The sequence below is a fragment of the Anabrus simplex genome, chromosome 14 (genome assembly GCF_040414725.1).
Source record: "Anabrus simplex isolate iqAnaSimp1 chromosome 14, ASM4041472v1, whole genome shotgun sequence".
NCBI classification, from domain to species: domain Eukaryota; kingdom Metazoa; phylum Arthropoda; class Insecta; order Orthoptera; family Tettigoniidae; genus Anabrus; species Anabrus simplex.
In genome coordinates this window covers 81,183,911-81,208,138 of record NC_090278.1, presented here as the reverse complement: position 1 = coordinate 81,208,138, position 24,228 = coordinate 81,183,911, and the positions used below count along the sequence as shown (strand labels likewise).

Below are 24,228 nucleotides of genomic sequence, written 5' to 3'. Positions count from 1 at the left end.
TAGTAGACTGAGGGGCGGTCGGCAGGAGGAAGAAGAAGTCCGTAAGCAGACAGAGAGCAGAACCAAGAAGGCGCAAGGGCTGGCCCACGGAGTAGCAGAGGGATTCATAGGAGTCCAAGGAAGGAAGACGCAATCGACCCGGCGTACCTGCACGTCGTCAGCTCACCATCAGCACGCAGTAGAAGACCAAATATTGTAAGGTAAGCCAAACTCAAAATCAGTATGTCTAATTCTGAAGTGGGAAGTGCCAGTGATAATTCAGATAACAATTATATTAATATCAATCAAGCGTTCAAGTTAATCGGAGATCCTTTTGACGGGAGAAATCGGAGTAGGTTGAAAGAGTTCTGTGCAAATGTAGATTCAGCAATAGAATTTGTTCAACCAGATGAACATCCGCTGTTTTTTAAATATGTTCTTACCAGAATAACGGGTGAAGCTAGAAGCAAGTTATTAGTAAGACAGGATGTTACGAGCTGGCCAAAAGCGAAGGCAGCTTTGTTTGAAAATTATGGAGAGCGAAGGACTATTGATCATTACGCATGTAAAATGTTTAAAGCACAGCAAAATAAAGATGAATCTGTAATAGCTTGGGGTTCGAGAATGGATGCAATGGTAAGCGAACTTAAAGAAGTTGCCACGGCGAGAGTCGAACCGGAGGCAAAAGTTCATAGAGCGAATTTAATAGGAGAGTTAGGGATATCATGTTTTGTACAAGGATTAATTGATAAAAGCATTCAAACGATTGTCCGTAGTAGGAACATTACGGATGATTTCGGTTTAGCAGTTGAGGTAGCGGCCCAAGAAGAGTCGGCCGTACTCTCAAGTAAGGAAAAGCACGGTGAATCAGTTAGGAGAGATAAATATTGTAGTAATTGCAATAAGAAAGGACATTCGGCATCCTCATGTTTTCTTAAAATGCGACCAAAAGAAGTTAAGGCAATAACGTGTTACAATTGTAATAAGGAAGGGCACTATTCACGAGAGTGCAGAGTAATAGTTTGTAAACGTTGTAAGAGAACAGGGCATGTAGAGAAAAATTGTAAAAGTAGTAAACCGCAGCAATTCACTAATTACAAGGGTAAAGGTTACGAGAACAAGCAGGCGGAAAACTAGAACAGGATCATGACGCAAGGCCGGTTATAGGTCCTAAAAGTGTTCACATAGGCCAAGTACACAATAAGTGTAATAACAATGAAGGGACAGTTTTACTATCTATAAATGATGTACACGGACCTTTTCGATTTTTAATCGATACAGGCTCAGAAATAAGTGTAATAAAGAAACAATGCGTACCGAAGGAAATAAAGATAGATACAAGTGATAGATTAAAATTGCTAGGAGTTAGCAAAGGAACACTATTCACGTGTGGAACCGCGAAGGTAACTTTGGGAACATCTCAATGCAAATTGCATGTAGTAGATGATGAATTTCAGCTGTCACAAGACGGATTGATAGGTAGAGATTTATTGAAAGATTCTGTAATTAATTTCACGGAGGAATTCATAGAAGTAAATGGTGATAAACATCAAATAGAAATTAGAGAAGCTAAAGTAATAAAAGTACGTCCGAGAATGGAAACTATGTATGACATAGGAAAAGGCGAAATTGCGCACGTAATGAAAGTAGAAAAAAGTGACGCACAGAAATGTTCACAATCGAGAACTCGAAGAGTAATCGAACTAATTAGAGCAGATCATATGCTAAAGAGTGATAGAGAAAGGATATTTGAATTATGTCCAGAATTTAACGATAGATTTTATTTAGATAGAAAATTAAACGAGATTACGATCGGTAGCATGTACCCTATACCAGGTACTACGGAGTTAAGTAACTCAATAGGGAAAGCGAATTATTTCTCGACAATTGATTTAGCCAGTAGCTATTATCAAGCTGAAGCAGAGAAAAAGATATTGAAAAGATCACATTTTCGGTATTAGATAGGCATTTGATATAAATTTATGCAAATGACGTTCATGAGATTAATTAGCGGAGTAAATGGAACTAAGTGTTTATTGCTAATTATATTACAAGAAACTAAGTATTTTCAGCATTAGATCGGATGTTGAAAATAAATGTATGTCAGTGACGTTCATGAGATTAATGACAAATGTATTAGCGGAAGTAAGTGAATTAAATGTTTATTAAATGAAATTAAATTATATGATTATTTTGAGATTCAGTAAAATAATAATAATAATAATAATAATAATAATAATAATAATAATAATAATAATAATAATAATAATAATAATAATAATAAATGATCGACGTTTTTGAGAAGTTAAGAGAGATTTCCTCAACCCACGACCACGAACCAACTTAAGGGATTTTTGGGATTATCGGGATATTACAGACGTTTTATACCAGATTATAGCAAAATTGCTAAACCACTGTATGAACTTTTAAAGAAAGAAGTAGACTATAAATGGGAAACTAAACAAGAGGAAGCATTTCAGACTTTAAAGAATAAGTTGATAACGTATCCGATTTTACAATATCCAGATTTCGAGAAGCCGTTTATTGTAACAACCGATGCAAGCAATGAAGCGTTAGGCGCAGTATTGTCGCAAGGGAAGGTAGGAAGCGATTTGCCAGTAGCATACATATCTAGAGTATTGAATAAGGCAGAAAGAAATTATTCAACAACAGAAAAGGAAATGTTAGGAATTGTATTTGCAGTAAAGTATTTTAGACCGTATGTCTTAGGACGAAAGTTCACTGTAGTGACGGATCATAAACCACTTAAATGGGTATTTAATGTGCAAGATCCAACCTCAAGATTGCTAAAATTTAGATTGAAGTTAGCAGAATACGATTTCGATGTTGTTTATAAACAAGGAAAGTTAAATACAAATGCAGACGCACTGAGCAGAATACACAAATTAGATGAGGTTCAACAAGAAGAAGTTTCAGAAATGGAAACAGATGAGAAATTCACAGAGAAATTAACAGAGGATGAAAAGAAAGAGATTATGAAAGAATTTCATGCATCTTTAGTTGGAGGACACCAAGGCATTACACGCACGTATGCTAGGTTAAAAGATTATATTGAGTGGCCAGGAATGAAGAAAGATGTAGAGCAATACATTCGATCATGTCATTCATGTCAAACTAATAAGTTTACGAAGCCAGATACGAAGGCGAGTATGGTTATCACAGACACACCGCGGATTGTGTTTGAGAAAATAGCGTTAGATGTGGTTGGACCACTTCCACTTACACTCGACGGAAACAAATTTATTTTAACGTGTCAAGATCAGTTATCGAAGTACTTAGTAGCAGTGCCAATGAAAAATCAAGAAGCAGAGACAATTGCAAGGGCATTGATGGACAATGTAGTACGAACATTTGGAATACCAAGTGTAATATTAACTGACCAAGGTAGCAACTTTTTGAGCGAAGTAATGAAGAAATTATGTAGATTATTAAATATTAGGAAGATTCATACTGCCGCATTTAGGCCACAGTCAAACGGAAGTTTAGAGAGGTCTCATGCAGTATTAGCTGAATTTTTGAGACACTATGTATGTGGAACCCAAGACGATTGGGATAAGTTCATTTCAATGGCAACTTTTGTATACAATACAACGAAAAGTACGTCAACTAATTTCACACCATTTGAATTAGTATTTGGAAGAAAGGCGAATATACCAGGGACATTGCAGAGAAAACCAAACGAGAAGAATTATAACGAACACGAAAGCTATGTGGAGGAATTAGCTCGAAGGCTTAGAGAAAGTCACGAGGTAGCACGTAAAACTCTAATAGAAACCAAGTTGAAAAATAAAGTCCAGTATGATACAAGAATAAACGAAGTAACGTTTAAGATAGGAGACCAAGTTCTTTTAAGAAATGATTCAGTAAGGCGAGGTCGTAGCAAAAAATTAAGTCCAAACTTTGTTGGCCCGTACACAGTACAGGAAGTTTCAGGAGTGAACTGCGTTTTGAATATGAATAAGCGAGGGAAGCGCGTTACAGTACACAGTAACCGATTAAAGTTATATATTTAAATGAGAAGGAAAATTGTATGTAAATACATTGTGAACAACCAGTAATAAATTATAGGCAACGCAAGGTAACACAAATCTGTTACTTGCAGGTCAATGGCGCTGATAGCAGCGGCGATCGCAGTGATGGCGATATTTACGAAAGGAGGAAAGGCAATTGATTTCCAGCTCCAACCATATGAGTCCACCCCAGGGGTTTATTTCGACAAGCTAGGTGAAGTTCAACTCTATAACACTGAATGGAAGGTAGTAACTTATGTAAATTTAGAAGCGTTAAATGATGCGTATAATGTTGGTAAGAAATACATTCAGAGAACCATGAGATTGTGTTCAGAACTGGAAGTAAATTTAACATATACGTGTGAGAATGAGGTAAAGCTTTTAATTATGCAATTAAATAAAACTCAAAATTTGCGTGAATTAATAAGACAAACAACTAAGACTGAGGAGAAGGAAAATTCAGATAAAAATAGAATGAAGCGAGGAGTTCTTAATTTTGTAGGAAGTATTGCTAAAATTTTATTCGGAACCTTAGATTCGCAGGATGCAGCCTATTATCAAAGTCACATTAAGGATCTTGAATCAGAGAATTTGTCGATGTTAAAAGTCGCGAAAGAACAGATGATTGTAGTAAAAAGTACGTTACAATCAATGAATAGCTCATTGTATGACGTCGCTAAGAACGAAAAAGAATTAAGCGATAATATAGCAACAATACGGGGATATCTGAAGGATGAGACTGAGCAAATAGAAAGCGCATTTAGGAGAACGGAGATTGAAATCGCGGTCAATAGGCATTTAATTGACACGCAAGGATTCTTAGCGCAATTAAAAGATCATTATGAGATTCTGTTAAATGGAATAATGTTGGCTCAAAAGGGAGTCTTACAACCTCAGATTATAAGTCCTAGTGATATAATAAAGTCGTTTTCAAAGGCACAGAATAATTTCCCACCAGGAATGACATTACCTGTTGAGTTGAGACTGGCTTATGGCTATTTAATAACTAGAATAGCAGAGATTGAAGTGTTCATTACTAAAGAAATACTTGGTTACATTGTAAAGGTACCTTTGGTAGATAAGGTAAAATATGATCTTATTAAGGTTATACCATTCCCAACAAGAGTGAATGGTGAGATAGAAAACTTTGTTTTTATTAATAGTGAAAATGAAATTATTCTTTTGGACCAGAACAGGCAAAATTATGTAATGTTAACTGAAAATCAAATTAATAATTGTAAGAGGTTGAGTGATAAACTTAAGGTATGCAAACAAGAGTTTGCTATCAAACTAGCTCATTCACATGAGGAATGTGTAGTAAAATTGTTGACAGGGGCACAGGTTATGCCACAAGATTGTCAAAAAAATGTAATTAGAGTACAAGAAGTAATGTGGTTTCCCTTAAGAGAAAATAAATGGATTTATATCGCTCCACAGGAGTAGTATGTCAAGAGTTGCACACAAGTGATGCTAAGTTAACAGGTACAGGAATAATAACAATGTTTAATAGATGTACGGCCTTTGGGCCAAAATAAAAAATTCAATCTTCAAATGTAATTAAAACAAATAGTACCAAAGATCAAGGGTTTGTACCTGATCTATTGTTACAGTATGACTGTTGCGATCATTTAGGAATTAACACTAAATTGAGTCAATTGCAGGATGAAGGAAAGATACCGTTGGTAAATGTACTTCACCATGCAGAGGAATTAAAATTAGCAAGTCATAAAGTAGAGGCAGTTGAAAAATTAATACTTGAACAGGAGGATGAATTAAAGCAAAATCATAAATTGGATAAGTTGAATTTTCTGTCTTATATAGGTGGAGGAACAATTGCTGTTATTTTGTTATTATTATGTTCCTGCTGTTGTTGCAAAAGATGTTGCAAAAGATTTAGATTTGCTCATAAACTGTCAGAGCTAGGAGATGAGTGTTGCGGAAAGGTATGTATCCGCCAAACTATAATTAATGGTCCTAACTCACATTGTTCAGACGAGGACGTTACAGTGCACTTTGATAGACAGGAGTATGTAAGAGGTAAGCGCGTAAATGAGCGCAGGGGTAGAAGTATGACAGATCTTACTACTTCCAGTATAGAGCTTAATGAAAGGTCTCTCATCAGAGAGCCAAGGAGGCAATAAAGAGGGAGCGTAACCACATTAGTAAAGTAAAAAAAATTTCAATGACCATTGTATAAGTAATGAATCACTAGTAAGACAGTGTTAAGGCTGTAATGTAACAAATGTAACTTTAAAATTGTTAAAGTACGAAAAAAAAAAGACTTGCCAAGGGGCAGAGTCGAACAGGCAACCTTATGTTAAGGTAAAATTTCATGAGACTGGCCTAAGGAGGCACAGTTCGGGCTTGTCGAGGGAGGCAAGACCCAAGCGTCCATTCCTATGAGTTTGGTACGGGTAATGTCAGTAATAGCTGCACAAGAATTTGTGAGACTGGCCTAAGAAGGCACAGTTCGGGCTTGTCGAGAGAGGCAAGACCCAAGCGTCCATTCCTATGAGTTTGGTACGGGTTATGTGTCAGTAATGACTGCACAAAAATTTGTGAGACTGGCCTAAGGAGGCACAGTTCGGACGTGTCGAGAGAGGCACGGTCCAAGCGTCCATTCCTATGAGTTTGGTACGGATAATGTGTCAGCAGTGACTGCACAAGTTTGTAAGACTTACTCAAGAAGTATAGTCAGGGGAACCGAGTTGCTATTGCAATCTCGAAGCCGGCCATTCCAAGAGTTTGGTACGGAAGTAAAAACCGACCAGAGAAGGCTGGAAGGTAAAGTTGTATGTACTGTGAAGCATATATAAATTGATATGTATTAATCACTGTAAAATGAGTTATATCAGTACTGTGAAATAAAAAATGAAATGTTATATGTACTGTGAAACATATAAATTGATATGTATTAGATGTTAAATCTAAACTATGTTATATTAAGTACTACATGTACTGTGGAATATATGAATTGAAATGTATTAATGCAATATGGTTTACTGTGAAAAAAATATGTTAATTGTAATGTGAAATGTATTATGAACATTAATTGTATGAAGGGTAAAGAGAATTGTATTAATGTCAAAATGTAATAAGTTGAAGTGTATCTATGAAATGTAATGTAATATTGCTAAAATGTAATGTGCTATGTAAGGTACATGCGGTAATTAACCCTGTATGTACGTGTACTCAGGTGGAAACCAGTTGCATGTGTGGCAACTAGTTTCTTTCCTAAGGGGGGAGGTGTCATGTCCAGGGACACGAACCTTCATCAAGTAGCAGCACATAAGTAATACATAGTGATTATTTTAGTAACTCAATCCACTGGCCTTGCTGTCGAAGCAGCCATGTGTTGGGGGTGATATAGAATGACAGTTAAAAACAGAGTTGTGTGAGGTCAAGAGGTCTCACGAGGAAGTCGATACGGACAAATCTAAAAAGTCACGTCCTGTCGTCTTGAGATGGCAAGAAAATGGGGGTAGTTTGAAGGATACGATACTTAAAATTAATGGGCGACCCAATTAAGTGAAACGGGACGCAGTGTCATGTTTATGATGACAAGTATTAGAAATGGGGAAGTTATTTTATGAGCATAGGTTTAAGGGCGAGAAGTCAAGTTCATGTTAATAAATATTGCCACGTGCATAGTGTGGGATTTGTGATGCATGGGGGAGGTGGTAGCACCAATGGTAAGCCAGTAAGGCTTTATCTGAGAGGAGGGGAGACCCTCATATCATATTGCTAGTCCCTTTAAATACGTAGATAATTGAAGGAACAAGCGTCTTATTGCATTAGTCTTCGCTTTGGGAGCCTTGCCTTCCGCTCACGTTAGAGGGTTGCGATCAATTCTCCAAGCGGTCTCGCTACTTAGAATATTTCTTAGTAGATCAGGTTGAACGGTGGTGCTAACACTTGGTATTCACCATTCATACTTTGATTCTCGACTTAAGCCCGAGTTCTTCTGGGTTTTATCGTAGTTGGCAACTTAAAGCTTGAGGAATCTCTGTGAGATTTCACGATACTCTGTTTTTAACATCGCTTAGCATTTCAGTGGTACTCTAATGCTTTAGAGTCCACTTGCATTTACTTGGAGTAGCCGTTCTGAGGAAGGCTAGTTCCAGTACGTCACAATACGTGACCGACTTCAATTGTACGTGTATATTCTTTGTACATCATCTGTCAATATACGCACATATATAGGAAATCATATGAGTTTCAACTCTTAACAACCAACTTACCTAACGCCTATAAATTACCATCTTATATCCCTTTCGTTTTTAGTACTGTTGTTAGCCATCAGGTGATTCCACTCACCGCTCGGCGTCTCACCTGTTGGCCGGGATACGACAGTGCTCACATGTACAAACAATTAAGAAAACAGTCTAAGACACTTATTGCAAGGGCATATAAATTGTATATATTACAGTCACAGGATAATATAAAAAATGATCCGAAAACGTTTTGGGGTTTCATAAAAAGTAAACGAAATAATAGTTTGTTCAAACAGTGTATGACATATGGTGGAAACCATTTTGTAACTGCGCAAGGAATAGCCAGTGCGTTTGCATGTTATTTTCAAACTGTTTATGCACCCCAGCCTTCTTTATATATAGCCTCCGAGTCAGCGTCAATGATTACTGCTCATAGTTTGCAGATGGGTCCTATACGCGAAGACGAGTATAAAGATGCAGTAACAAAACTTAAGGCTTCTAAATCGGCGGGAATTAATCTCATACCTCCTTACATTATTAAAGGATGCGCAGAGGTGCTAATGGTTCCACTATGTACCATATATAATTTAATTTTAAAGACGCAAATATTTCCTGAAATTTGGAAAATAAGTAAAATAACTCCGATCCTTAAATCTGGTGATAGTTCGAAAATTGAGAACTACAGAGCTATTTCAATAATATGTGCTCCAGCGAAGCTCTTTGAACAAATACTCTATGTTAGAATATTTAATCATATCAAACCATACGTATCAGAATTTCAGCATGGGTTTTATCCCAAGCGTTCTACTACGACTAATCTTATGGACTTTATTCAGGATATTTCTGATTCATTGAATGAAGGGCTTCCTGTCGATGCAGTTTATACTGATTTTGCAAAAGCTTTTGATAAAATTGATCATGGTGTTCTTTTGAGAAAATTATCATTATTTGGTTTATCTTCTGAATTTCTGAAATTAATTTCTTCATGACTATTAGACAGAAAACAGTTTGTATCTTACGCACAAAATACTTCATTCAAGTTCAAAGTTAATTCTGGAGTCCCTCAGGGCTCAAACCTTGGTCCATTGTTCTTTTGATTATTTATAAATGACTTACCGAATGTAATAAAATATTCAAAATGCTTACTCTTTGCTGACGACTTAAAGATTTATAAGCAAATTACCGGGTATGATGATGCTATGGAATTGCAAGCCGATCTGAACAACTGTTACAAATGGTGTGTTGCAAACAGGCTTTTTTTCAATATTATAAAGTGTTTTGTGATCACATTTTCTCGTAATAAGAATGTGACTGTGAATAACTACAGTATAAATGGTGAGATCTTGCAGAGGTGTAATTTAGTAAATGATCTGGGTGTTATGTTTGATTCAAAACTTTCATTCAACAGTCACATTCACAAAATTACAAACGATGGATTTAGACAATTAGGGTTTATTATTAGAAATACTCGGGAACTTAGCGATGAATATACTTTAAAAATCTTATTCAGTCATCTTGTTAGAAGTAAACTTGAATATGCATGTGTAGTGTGGTCTCCTCAGTACATGTGTACAATTAACGAAATAGAAAAAATACAAAACAAATTTTTGCGATATTTATATTTTTAAAAATATAACCGATCATCATATCATCAAAGAGTCTCTTATAGAACTCTATTAAATGAATTTGGTTTAGTGCAGCTCAGTACACGTAGAATATTAGCTCAACAGATATTTCTTTACAAGACAGTTAATGGAATATTAGATAACCAAGAGTTTCTTAAAAGAATCAACTTCAATACCAAGGGGGTAACTCTTCGTTTGAGACAAACATTTTACTGCCCCTTCTCAAGCACCTCACATCATAAAAATTCACCTATAGTAAAAATGTGTGAAGTATATAACAAAATATCTTCAGACAGCAGACAAATAGATTTTGCTTTATCACTTCCTTTATTTTCAAAAATGTTAAAACAATATTTACATTATAATGAATAATTTATTGGAGAAAATTCAGCACTGAAATATGATGTATGTAATGCCACTATTATTTTTCAAATGTATATGTGTTCGTGTATTTGCTGTTCTTTTGAATATGTTTCTTTTTTCTCTGCTTATTTGTTTTGTCTTCCTTAACTTTAATACTTTATATGTTTGATTGAAAATGTGTTTAAATTATTCTGAATTTAGTCAAGGCAATCTTGGTTTTTTTAATTGTTATAAATATTTTGTACATATAGGTACTATTTATATATTGAATGTATTTTGTACCATCCATTGTAATTGGGGATATACCCTGTTATGGATGTATTAATAAATAAATAAATAAATAAATGAATAAATAAATAAATAAATAAATAAATAAATAAATAAATAAATAAATAAATAAATAAATAAATATTAGGGGTACGGCCCATCAGAACTCCTATAATTTATGTTACTCTTTCTACTTTATGGAAGAGCGGGTGGCCGACATTTCCTACTAACCAAATTAGTTCGCAATCTAACCTAATAGCGCATGAAAATACGGGCTTTAATTATGACTTATGTCAGAATGCACGTGTAGGATAAAACAAAACAGTTTCTTACCCTCTAGTTCGTTCCATGGTACATTGTTCTTGAACATCCAGGAACCATTATTACTACTACTGTATTTTTATTATCATTATTAGGTATTATTATCAGGAACTCATAGGCTACCACTAATGCGCACAGGAAAACTAAAAATACCCAAGAACTCAAAAATTCCGCCACTGCCTTACCAGTTAATTACATAGCTAAAAAATGTGCCTGGACGTCGTCGCAACTTCTCGAAGAATGATTCTTTCAAAAGTCTGTACCAAGCGTTGGATATATTTTGAAGTCTAAGGGATTGCCAAGAAAAGCAATTTTATTGATTGACAATGCCCCAACACACCCAAGGAAGTTGGAAAGTGGTGATATTGTTTTTCGGTTCCTGTGCCCTAATGTGGCGAGCTTAGTTCAACCCATAGAACAGGGTGTTCTGGTAGCATTCAAAGGCCATTATCGTGCATTTCTGCTACGATCTATTCTGAGTGATTCTGAATTATCCGGTAAAAGTCTTACGGATTCCTTGAATTCTATGAACATGAAATATGTGATTTATTGGTGTGCCCAATCCTGGGAAAAGATTACATCAGTGACTCTTTGTAATTCCTGAAACAAACTATATGAAGGGAGATGAGGAAAATGGTGACAACCTGCAAGAGATGGTGAAACAAATTCCAGGATGTGAGAATGTTAACCAGTGTGAGCTGAACGAGTGGTTACAATCAGATGATGCTGAACTTGATCTAAGAGACCAAGATATAGTGGATTCCGTGTTACTGCCAATGGTTGAAGTAGACGACTCCGACCTTGACAATACCAGTTCTGAGAATCGAGTTACAGCAGATGATGGATTTAATGCATTGGAGGTAAGTTTGATTTCGAATTTTTATTAAAATACAGTACCACATGCTTTAATTACAGTACTGTAATAAAATTACTGTACACATCATTCAGTTCAGTTGTAACAAAATAAATTCTTTCATTATTCCGGATGGCTTTGTGCTTTATTGAACAAAGCGATAAATCTACACCAGCTGATGTATTGTTGATTAAACGGTGGTGCGACATCGCTGCACCAACAACATTCTGAAGAAAATCACTGATTTGTATACAGTGAGTGACAATATGTAAAAATGTTAATGTTAATATACAGTATGCACCTTTAATTAACAGAATTTATTAATTTTTATTTCGACATTTAACTTCCGAAAATATTTACCATGTGTCACCGGAAAAAAAAACAAAAAAAAACGTGTCAACCGTTATTTCGGATAAACGGAGGTCTGACGATATATTACATTGTTTCGAACTAGTGGGGGATTTTACAGGGATATGCCTCTAATTTCGACAATTTTTGCCGTACATCAACTTAAATAACGGGTAAACGGTTGGCCCTATTGGAAAATGAAGTGCAAGTTATTTAAAATAATGAAATGGCGTATGGCTTTTAGTGCAGGGAGTGTCCAAGGACAAGTTCTGCTCGCCAGATGCAGGCCTTTTGATTTGACTCCAGCAGGCGACCTGCGCGTCGTGATGAGAATGAAATGATGATGAAGACGACACACACACCCAGTCCCCCTGTCAGCGAAATTAACCACTGATGGTTAAAATTCCCGACCCTGCCGGGAATCGAACCCGGGACCCCTGTGACCAAAGGACAGCACGCTAACCATTTAGCCATGGAGCCGAACATTATTATTATTATTATTATTATTATTATTATTATTATAGTTGTTGTTGTTGAAATGGCGTATGGTTTTTAGTGCCGGGAGTGTCCGAGGACAAGTTCTGCTCGCCAGATGCAGGCCTTTTGATTTGACTCCAGTAGGCGACCTGCGCGTCGTGATGAGAATGAAATGATGATGAAGACGACACACACACACCCAGTCCCCCTGTCAGCGAAATTAACCACTGATGGTTAAAATTCCCGACCCTGCCGGGAATCGAACCCGGCACCCCTGTGACCAAAGGACAGCACGCTAACCATTTAGCCATGGAGCCGAACATTATTATTATTATTATTATTATTATTATTATTATTATTATATCAGTTGGACATTCAGAGTAAAGTTCGATTGGTGAAATGCTACGTCTTAGTATACGGTGTATAAACATGAAGTGTTCTATAACAAACCATGACATATTACGGAGGCTTAGGAAAGATGTAGAAATTATTAACGGTGGGACACATAATAGGACATCCTTACCAGTTTGCTTTTTTTTTTTTTTGCTACGGGCTTTACACAGATAGGTCTTATGGCGACGATGGGATAGGAAAGGCCTAGGAGTTGGAAGGAAACGGCCGTGGCCTTAATTAAGGTACAGCCCCAGCATTTGCCTGGTGTGAAAATGGGAAACCACGGAAAACCATTTTCAGGGCTGCCGATAGTGGGATTCGAACCTACTATCTCCCGGATGCAAGCTCACAGCCGCGCGCCTCTACGCGCACGGCCAACTCGCCCGGTTTGGTTTCTTTTAGTTAATACTTAAAGTGATGGTCGGTTGCGGCTGAGCGGTTGCAGTCCCCCACCCAAAACACACACACTTTGTGGAGAAAACATTACATTGTTATTCCATTTTATCCGACTGAAACTAACAATTATAGGAAGTATTTAAAAAAATGTATTTTGTTCATGTCCTGTTGTCCAATCAATCAATCAATCAATCAATCAATCAATCAATCAATCAATCAATCAATCAATCAATCAATCAATCAATCAATCAATCAATCAATCAATCAATCAATCAATCAATCAATCAATCAATCAATCAATCAATCAATCAATCAATCAATCAATCAATCAATCAATCAATCAATCAATCAATCAATCAATCAATCAATCAATCCTGATCTGCATTTAGGACAGGTTCCCTATCTGTTTTCCTGATTTCAATGAAAGTTATTCCAATCCCTAACTCCCCTTCCTATAAATAAATATTTGCCCCAATTTGTCCTCTTGAATTCCAACTTTAACTTCATATTGTGATCTTTCCTACTTTTAAAGACGCCACTCAAACTTTTTCGTCTACTAATGTCATTGCACGCCATCTCTCCGCTGACAGCTCGGAACATACCACTTGGTCGAGCAGCTCGTCTTCTTTCTCCCAAGTCTTCCCAGTCCAAACTTTGCAACATTTTTGTAACGCTACTCTTTTGTAGGAAACCACCTAGAACAAATCAAGCTTCTTTTCTTTGGATTTTTTCCAGTTCTTGAATCAAGAAATCCTGGTGAGGGTCCCATACACTGGAACCATACTCTAGTTGGAGTCTTACCAGAGAATTATATGCCCTGTCCTTTACATCCTTACTACAACCCCTAAACACCCTCATAACCATGTGCAGAGATCTGTATCCTTTATTTGCAATCCTATTTATGTGATTACCTCAATGAAGATCTTTCCTTATATTAACACCTAGGTTCTTACAATGATCCCCAAAAGGAACTTTTACCCCATCAACGCAGTAATTAAAACTGAAGGACTTTTCGTATTTGTGAAACTCATAACCTGACTTTTAGCCCCGTTTATCAACATACCATTGCCTACTGTCCATCTCACAACATTGTCGAGGTCATTTTGCAGTTGCTCACAATCTTGTAACTTATTTATTACTCTATACAGAATAACATCATGCGCAAAAATCCTTACCTCTAATCCCACTCCTTTACTCATATCATTTATATATATAAGAAAACATAAAGGTCCAATAATACTGCCTTGAGGAATTCTCCTCTTAATTATTACAGGGTCAGATAAAGCTTCGCCTATTCTAATTTTCTGAGATATATTTTCTAGAAATATAGCAACCCATTCAGTCACTCTTTTGTCTAGTCCAATTGCACTCGTTTTTGGCAGTAGTCTTATCAGCTCTTTCCTACATTTTCTTTCATTATTAACAAAATTATTAGCGGAAATACGCACAAAATGTCGTTCGTCGCGCAACAACAACTTTGCATGTGCTGTGAGGAAGGGTAGCAGTTAAAAAAATCAGGATTATGGACATTGAGATATGATTCACGCGCGTGCCTCACTATGAAACTGAAAAGTGGTACGACGGCTGGAGAGGTTTCCACTCATCCTTGGAAGGTCAACTCCGTACTGTTTTTTTAAAAGTTGTTTTACGTCGCACCGACACAGATAGGTCTTACGGCGACTATGGGGCACCCCACTGTCGGCAGGCCTGCAAAGGGTTTTCCGTGGTTTCCCATTTTCACACCAGGCAAATGCTGGGGCTGTACCTTAATTAAGGTCACGGCCGCTTCCTTCCCACTCCTAACCTTTCCATGTCCCATCGTCGCCATAAGACCTATCTGTGTCGGTGCGACGTAAAGCAACTAGCAAAAATAAACTGTCAATCTTTACCTCTCTGTTGAAATTCGTACTTAGAGCATAAAAAATCTTACCACTCTGTAGCCTTTTTTTTCTCAGTTTTGATGTATAAACCCCTCCATACGCTATATCTCACAAACCCGGGTACATGATGTTGTCTGCAGATAATTTTGGCCTCACTTCTAATTCCCAGTTGCCTCTACTAGTGAAGAAAGTAGAGGGCAGTCGTGGACGTGGAAGACCTCGGATGACCTGGCTAAAAATATCTAGATATATATTTGGTTCAATATACTTCATCGACAGAACGGCTTCAAACTGCAGTCAACAAAAATAATATTGCCATGTCGACCACCAACATTCGGTGAAAGGTAGGCACTCTGAGATGAAGATAATAATAATTGGGAATACATGAGCTTTGTAAAGACGAACGAATTCCTGAAATCGATTGAGCGATTGCCGAAAAATTCTGTGTTTATAATATTGGTAATTGTATACAGAAGAGCATCCCTGTACATTAGAACATGAGACTATGTTACACTTACCTATTCTGATCTGTCTTCTACAGCACCGCAGGAACAACTGAGACGCCTCTCTCGCTTGTTGAAGGAGAAGATTGGCTTTGCGAGGTTTCAGAAGGCTGTGTGTACACTGCTAAAGATAAACGCCATGTTTATCTTGCTTTAGTCTAAGTTAAACTAACAAGTCGCGATTAAGATAAACGTCACCGTATGGAATCAATTTGTAATCTCCAGCTAGCCTCTCATCCACCACCTTTGGACGTAGCATTTCGGGGAAACAGATCTTATCGGTGACGCAGTATAAAGTGTGTGTACACATTGTTCGTACCTGATTCACCAATTTGGTCGTGCCAATTAATAATTCGAAATGAATAAGCTTTCTACAGGGGAACGAATTCCTGTACGAATTGTGTAGTCTACTGGGCCAGTCTCATTCTTTCAAAAATCGCTGCCACATGCTTGGCTGAATAATTATTACATTATTATTACAGCCCGGATTTTTATGCAGTAACAGGTTAGATTGCAAACTAATTTGGTTAGTAGGAAATTTCATCCACCCGCTCTTCCGTAACGTAGCAAGAGTAGCATAAATTTTAGGGGTCATGATGGGCCGTACCCCTAATATTTATGCAAACCCCATAGCTTAATAGTTGTGAAGGTAGACTATACTTGCTATTTGCTTAACGTCGCACCGACACAGATATGTCTTATGGCGACGATGGGATAGAAAAGGCCTATAAATGGGAAGGAAGCGGCCTTGGCCTTAATTAAGGTACAGCCCCAGCATTTGCCTGGTGTGAAAATGGGAAACCATGGAAAACCATCTTCAGGGTTGCCGACAGTGGGGTTCGAACCCACTATCTCCCGATTACTGGATACTGGCTGCACTTAAGCGACTGCAGCTATCGAGCTCGGTGCTACTCGCTTCAGTAAGTTTGCATTCTAACCTATTAATGCATCAAAATCCGCGCTGTAATTATTATCTGTCAATGCTGATATGTCTTTCATCACTGCAATCTCCACACCATTCTGCATTTTATAGTGTTATAAATTTTGTATTTCGTGTTTCGATAGAACGAAAGTCTTACAGGTTCTTTTAACCGAGTCGACACTAAATACAATGGTTTCCTCCTTGTAACAGAAACATTGAACATCAACTAAATCCGGCTGGCTCTGTGGTGTAGTGGTTAGTGTGATAAGCTGCCAACCGCGGAGGCCCAGGTTCGCTTCCCAGCTCTGCAAAGAAATTTCAAAAGTGGTACGAGGACTGGAACGGGATCCACTCAGCCTCGGGAGCTCAACTGAAGAGAGGGGTTCGATTCTCACCTCAGCCAACCTCGAAGTGGTTTTCCGAGGTTTACCAATTCTCCCCCAGGTAAATGCCGGGATGGTACCTAACTTAAGGCCACGACCATTTCCTTTCCTCTCTTTTGCCTATCCCTTCCAATCTTCTCATCCCCCCTGTGGGTGAGGGTGGTAGAATAATACCCACGGTAGCCCCTGCCTGTCGTATGAGGCGACTAAAAAGGGCCCCAGGGACTCTGAATTTTGGAGCTGGGATTGCGACCCCGGGGTCCTTAGCTGAGTCCTGGCATTACTTCCACTTACTTGTGGCAGGATCCGCACTTTTATCTATCCTATCCGACCTTTCTTGGTCAACTCTTGTTCTCTTCCCACTCCGACGCTATTAGGTTTCTTACGGTTCAGGAGTCTTTTATTTTCACGCCCTTCTTTCTTTGGCCGATACCTTCATTTTTCGAAATGTCGGTTCCCTTCCATTTTTTTCTGTCTGATTAGTGTTAATACAGAGGATGGTTGCCTAATTGAACTTCTTCCTAAAACAGTAATCACCACCACCACCACCCGCAAGGACCCTGTTCAGCATAGCAGGTGAGGCCACCTGGGTGATGTATTGGTCCACCTTCCCAGCTGTATCTCACGCTCCAGGACACTGACCTTGAGGCGGTAGAAGGTGGGATCCTTCGCTGAGTCCGAGGGAAAAACCAACCCTGGATAGTAAACGGATTCCGATCGGTTCCTGTATCAGCTGAAGTAGCGGCGATTGCGAATCAGAAGTTGGGGAGTGGGGGAAAATAATTTATAGACAACAGAACTGAAAAAAAATAGCCACAATATGATACTTTTTTTGGAAATAAAGAAAAAATTCGTGATTTACACCTGTGTCGTCTCCCCGTCCCCGCTACCCAAGCAGATGCTCCTAGAGGGAAAGATGAAAAGGTCTAACCCTTCCAAGAACGAAGATATCGGCAAAATGAAGGTAAGGGCCATGAAAGGCTCCCTCTGCTTCGAAAACTTAGTACCGTTGGGATCGGAAAGCAACAAGAATTGACCAAGGGAGGTCGGATAAGAAAGACAAAAACGAGGAGCCTGGCGTAAGTAAGTGGTAACAATGCGAGACTCAGCTAGGTGCCCCATGGTTGCCTACCTACGTTCTCCAAGACTAGAGCCCCTGCGGTGGAGGGGGTGTGTGTAACAACATTCAGTTACCTTCCAAATACAACACCTAATGAAATAGTGTGTCTTACTCATTTCAGAAGAAATATAGGAACACGTGAAACAATACTAATACGTCTGATTTTAGAGGAACGAATTAAGAAGGAAAAGCCCACATACAGTACATGACGTTCGTAGATCTTGAAAAAGCATTTGATAATGTTGATTGGACCAAACTATTCGAGATCCTAAAGGTGTTCGGGATCAGTTACCGAGAAAGAAGAATTATCTAGAATTTGTACAAAATCAGTCGGCAGTAATAAGAAGTAATAAGGCTGTGAAAAAGAAGCAGAAAGGAGTGAGGCAGTTTGTCCCCTCTCCTTTTCAATACTTATCTAGACCAGGCGAAAGAGGAAATTAAAGAGACATTTAGGAAATGAATCACAATGTACGGAGAGGAAATCAAAATTCTCAGATTTGCCGATGATATTGTTATTTTATCTGAGTTTAAGGAAGATCTGGTTTAAGAAGGACATAAAATGCAGACTTGCACTAGCAAGAAAGGTCTTTCTTAAGAAAAGAAATTTGCCAACTTCGAACATTGGTATAGGAATTAGAATGTTTTTGATTCTTTCGTCGGAGCGTCGCGTTGTATGGACGTGAAACATTGACGATAACTGGCTCAGAAAGAAAGGGAATAGGAACTTTTGAAATGTGGTGTTACAGAAAAATGCTGAAGGTGAGATGCATAGCTGGAACCGCTAATTAATAGTTACTGAATCGAGCTGGCGAGAGGAGATCGATTTGGTTAAATTTTTTCGGGGGAAGAGGTGATGGAATGATAGGACACATATTAGGACCCAGCATTTGTTCGTTTGGTTTTGGGGGAAGTTCAGGTGGTTAAAGAGGCAAGGACAGAAATGAAATTGTTAGTTTATGATAGGTTGGCATGGAGAGCTGCATCAAACTAGTCTATATGGACTGATGACCAGAACAATAAATTTTATTCATTTCCCTATTAGTAGGAACCTGCGTTTTTCATCTTATGTTTTGGTGGAAATCGGGGTTATTTTTTAAGAATTTCGCGTTATTTTTTCTCATTTTATAATCGTATTATGGTATTTTAAAGACATAATAAATCTAGTCCGGCTAAACGGTTAGCGTGCTGGCCTTTGCTCACAGGGGTCCCGGGGTAGATTCCCGGCCGGGTCGGGAATTTTAACCATCATTGGTTCATTTCTCTGGCATAGGGGCTGGGTGTATGTGTTGTCTTCATCATCATTTCATCCTCGCGCAGGTCGCCAGGGAGTCAAATCGAACGACCTGCACCTGGCGAGCCGAACATGTCCTCGGACACTCCCGGCACTAAAAGCCTATTACTGACCAGCTTCTTAACCAGAATGACGGACGCGCATGAGTCGAGTTGAGTGAGAGAACAAGTTGACCTTGTAAGACTGTAATTTTTTTTTTACTATTTGCTTTACGTCGCACCGACACACACAGGTCTTACAGCGACGATGGGACAGGAAAGGCCTAGGAATGGGAAGGAGGCGGCCGTGGCCGTAATTAAGGTACAACCCCAGCATTTTCTTGGTGTGAAAATGGGAAACCACGGGAAACAATCTTCAAGGCTGCCCAAAGTAGGGTTCGAACCTACTATCTCCCGGATGCAAGCTCACAGCTGTACACCCCTAACCGCACGGTTTGCAAGACTGTGATGGACACGATTGTTTATTCTGGCGGTGGAAACCCTTTATAAAAAAACAAACACCGTGAATTCGCATTATTTTGCGTATAAAATTAATAAAGTTGACATATTCGAGTTATTGTCTCATTTTGTTTCATTTCGAGAAATAAAGCTGTCTAATTTTCGAATTGTTAACAACGTTATGTATAGGTAACTGTTTCCGAAGCATTTTGGGGATTTTTTTTAAAAAATGTCGGGGTTTTCGTAAACGCGAAAAACGCAGGTCCCTACCTAATAAGTAAAGCCCGGATTTTCATGTGCTAATAGGTTAGATTGCAAACTAATTTGGTTAGTAGTAAATGTCGGCCACCCGCTCTTCCATAATGTAGAAAGTGTAACATAAATTATAGGAGTTCTGATGGGCCGTACCCCTAATGTTTATGCAAATCCCATAGCATAATCGTTGTGAAGGTAGACTATACTTGCTTCTCGCTTCAGTAAGTTTGCATTCTAACCTATTAATGCATAACATTTCGGGCTCTACTAATAACCATCTAGTGAAGTCTTGGTGCAGTAATGTTGCTATATTTGGGTAAGAGGAATGGCAATGACGTGTTAACTGATAAGTACTTCTTGGTGACTTCCCCCCTACTGACTCACATTCTCTATCAGTGTGCACTAACAGACGACTAATCCTTGATAAGAAGTTATACAACAAACTGATACTGGACACTGTCGAAACAGAAAGGCTGAGCTGATCAGGGTCATGCGAGGAGAATGCGGAAAAGAGGCACCCTCTGGAGTGACTAACTCTCAATTAAGAAAGGCTTTGTGAATTTTTGGTGGCGTAGTATCACGTCAAGACATGGGTGATGTTAACAAAAACTTATAAATTACATTTTATATATATTATTAGTCGCCTTTGTGGTGTTGTGGTTAGTGTGATTAGCTGCCACTCCCGGTGGCCAGGGTTCGATTCCTGGCTCTGCCACGAAATTTGAAAAGTGGTACGAGGGCTGGAACGGGGTCCACTCAGCCTCGGGAGGTCAACTGAGTAGAGGTGGGTTCGATTCCCACCTCAGCCATCCTGGAAGTGGTTTTCCGTGGTTTCCCACTTCTTCTCCAGGCAAAATGCCGGGATGGTACCTAACTTCAGGCCACGGCCGATTCCTTCCCTCTCCTTCCAATCTTCCCATCACTCGCAAGGCCTCCGTTCAGCATAGCAGGTGAGACCACTTGGGCGAGATACCGGTCATCCTCCCCGGTTGTATCCCGACCCAGAGTCTGAAGCTCCAGGACACTGCCCTTGAGGCGGTAGAGGTGGGATCCCTCGCTGAGTCCGAGGGAAAAACCAACCCTGAAGGATAAACAGATAAAAAGAATAATAATAAGAAGAAGTATATATATTAATATCTGAGAGCCCCCGTGGCTCAGGCGGCAGCACGCCGGGCTCTCACCGCTGGGGTTCCGTGGTTCAAATTCCGGTCAAGCCCAGGAGGGACAGGTTTTTCTCCGGGTACTCCGGTTTTCCCTGTCATCTTTCATTACAGCAACACTCTTCAATATCATTTCATCTGTCAGTCATTAATCATTGCCCCAGAGGAGTGCAACAGGCTTCGGCAGCCGGCACAATTCTTATCCTCGCCGCTAGAAGGAGGCTTCATTCATTTCATTCCTGACCCGGTTGAATGACGGGAAACAGGCTGTGGATTTCATTTCCATACAAATAAAAGGTCATAATAAAGAATGCGTGTTCCTTTTACTAATCTACCCATGTTTTTCTGAAAATGGAATAAAGAATCGTCGAACAATGATATGATGATAATATTTGTTGTTTAAAGGATCTAACAGCTAGGTCATCGCCCCCTAATAGAACGAGATACAACGAAATAAAAGGATAATTAAGACATCCAAATATTTCTACTGAAATGAAATGGCGTATGGCTTTTAGTGCAGGGAGTGTCAGAGAACATGTTCGACTCGCCAGGTCTTTTGATTTGACTCCCGTAGGCGACCTGCGCGTCGTGATGAGGATGAAATGATGATGACGACACATAAACCCAGGCCCCGTGCTAGTGAAATTAACCAACGATGGTTGAAATTCCCTACCCAAGCCGGGAATCGAACTCGGGACCCCTGTGACAAAAGGCCAGCACGCTAACCATTTAGCCATGGAGTCAGACAATGTTTCCATAGATTACAGTCAATAACTAATGATGATGTAAAACAATCATGAGTCCAAAACAACCAATGGATCCAATTCACAGTGCTCCATTTTTTTTTTTTTTACAAGTTGCTTTACGTCGCACCACCACAGATAGTTCTTATGGCAACGATGGGACAGGAAAGGGCTAGGAGTGGGAAGGAAGCAGCCGTGGCCTTAATTAAGGTACAGCCCCAGCATTTGCCTTTGAAAATGCCCCATTTTCTGAGATGATGCTTGTTATATTAAGGGGTCCAAAATCCATGTCACCGGCCCTCATAATAGCACTAATCACAGGTAAAGTGTTCCTCACATAAAGGCACTACTCACAAGCAACTCAGACCCATGGTGTTCCTCACGTAATGGTGCTAATCACAAGTAACGTCGACCCATGGTGTTCCTCATGTAATGGTGCTAATCACAGACAACGCCCAGACCCGTGGTGTTCCTCACGTAATGGTACTAATCACAGACAACGCCCAGACCCGTGGTGTTCCTCACGTAATGGTACTAATCACAGACAACGCCCAGACCCGTGGTGTTCCTCACGTAATGGTACTAATCACAGACAACGCCCAGACCCATGGTTTTCCTCACGTAATGGTACTAATCACAGACAACGCCCAGACCCGTGGTGTTCCTCACGTAATGGTACTAATCACAGACAACGCCCAGACCCATGGTGTTCCTCACGTAATGGTACTAATCACAGACAACGCCCAGACCCATGGTGTTCCTCACGTAATGGTACTAATCACAGACAACGCCCAGACCCATGGTGTTCCTCACGTAATGGTACTAATCACAGACAACGCCCAGACCCATGGTGTTCCTCACGTAATGGTGCTAATCACAGACAACGCCCAGACCCGTGGTGTTCCTCACGTAATGGTGCTAATCACAGACAACGCCCAGACCCATGGTGTTCCTCACGTAATGGTACTAATCACAGACAACGCCCAGACCCGTGGTGTTCCTCACGTAATGGTGCTAATCACAAGTAATCTTATGGTTCGAATTCCACCATCCCTTAGTCGCCCCTTTTAGTCGCCTCTTACGACAGGTAAGGGATACCGTGGGTGTATTCTTTGTCCGCGTCCCCCACCCACAGGGAAACCATCGAACAAATCTACCGTGTTGCTAAAGAGCAACCGACGTGAAATCGGGAGGTTGTGGGTTCGGATCCCACTGGTGTCCGGCTGGCTATTTTTGTTCTGTACTTAACATCTCTTCAACACGTACTACATGTACGTAACACGACCTAAAACGTTGAAAGTCTGTTTCGATTACAATGCGGTCGTGAAAATTCAATATTCATAAAAGAACCCTGTCCATATAGTTCTCCAACGTCCGGGAGACTGGCCAAGGTATATAGAAGAAGAAGAAGATTCTGTACTTGAAAATGTTGCTATGTACTTTATGTATTCCTAAGCCTTCTGAATCTAAACGTGAAGCGTATTAACGGTTTTCTATAAGCCCTGTTGCTATGAAGATAAAGTAATACTTACTGATAACACTTGCCCCTCACACGAACCACACACACCGAGCCTAAAACTCTCTTCTCGCAAGCGAGGCGAGAAGCAACTATCGACTGAAAATTGCAGACATGACGCCACCCAGGTGGAAGCTGTATTTAGCTCAAGGTTACTTTTTGCAAGGCGCCAGACTCATATCTATCGACGAACTGTCCGTGATGCTTCTTTGTTTATACTGGACGTGCGGGTTCAGAGGCCAGCTAAGATTCTATTACCCCAGGGGCTTCGAACTTGGGAGCGTGGGTTGGTAACAACGAGGCCCTTAGCTGATTCCTGACATTGCTTTCACTTCCTTGTGCCGGGCTCGTCACTTTCATCTATCCTATCCGACTTCCTTTGATTAACTCTCGTTCTTTCCCGACCCCGATGGTATTACCTAGGCAGTCTTTCATTTTCACGCCCTTCGTGGCCGATACCTTCGTTTTTCGAAGTGTCGGATCCCTTCAATTCTTTACTCTAATTAGTGTTATAATTAGAGCCCGAATGTTTATGCATTAATAGGTTAGAATGCAAACTTACTGAAGCGAGTAGCAAGTATAGTCTACCTTCACAACGTCCGTGCTATGAGGTTTGCATAAACATTAGGGGTACGCCCAATCAGAACCCCTATAATTTATGTTACTCTTGCTACATTGTGGAAGAGCGGGTGGTCGACACTTCCTACTAACCAAATTAGTTTGCAATCTAACCTGTTACTGCATACAAATC

The 24,228-nt window shown here is 39.5% G+C and overlaps 1 protein-coding gene across 2 annotated transcripts in view; it reads right to left on the bottom strand.

The window, feature by feature from the left end:
- LOC136885226 (leukocyte elastase inhibitor) overlaps positions 1–23,568 on the bottom strand; it is a 263,118-nt gene extending 239,550 nt beyond the window's left edge. Inside the window, exon 1 of one of the 2 annotated variants that reach the window (XM_067157691.2) lies at positions 23,494–23,568. The gene's annotated coding sequence lies outside the window, so the exon portion shown is untranslated. Of the gene's footprint in view, positions 1–15,665; positions 15,803–23,493 lie in introns of those variants that run through there. The other variant, XM_067157690.2, reaches the window with a different exon arrangement.
- Between the last annotated feature and the right edge of the window lie 660 nt (positions 23,569–24,228).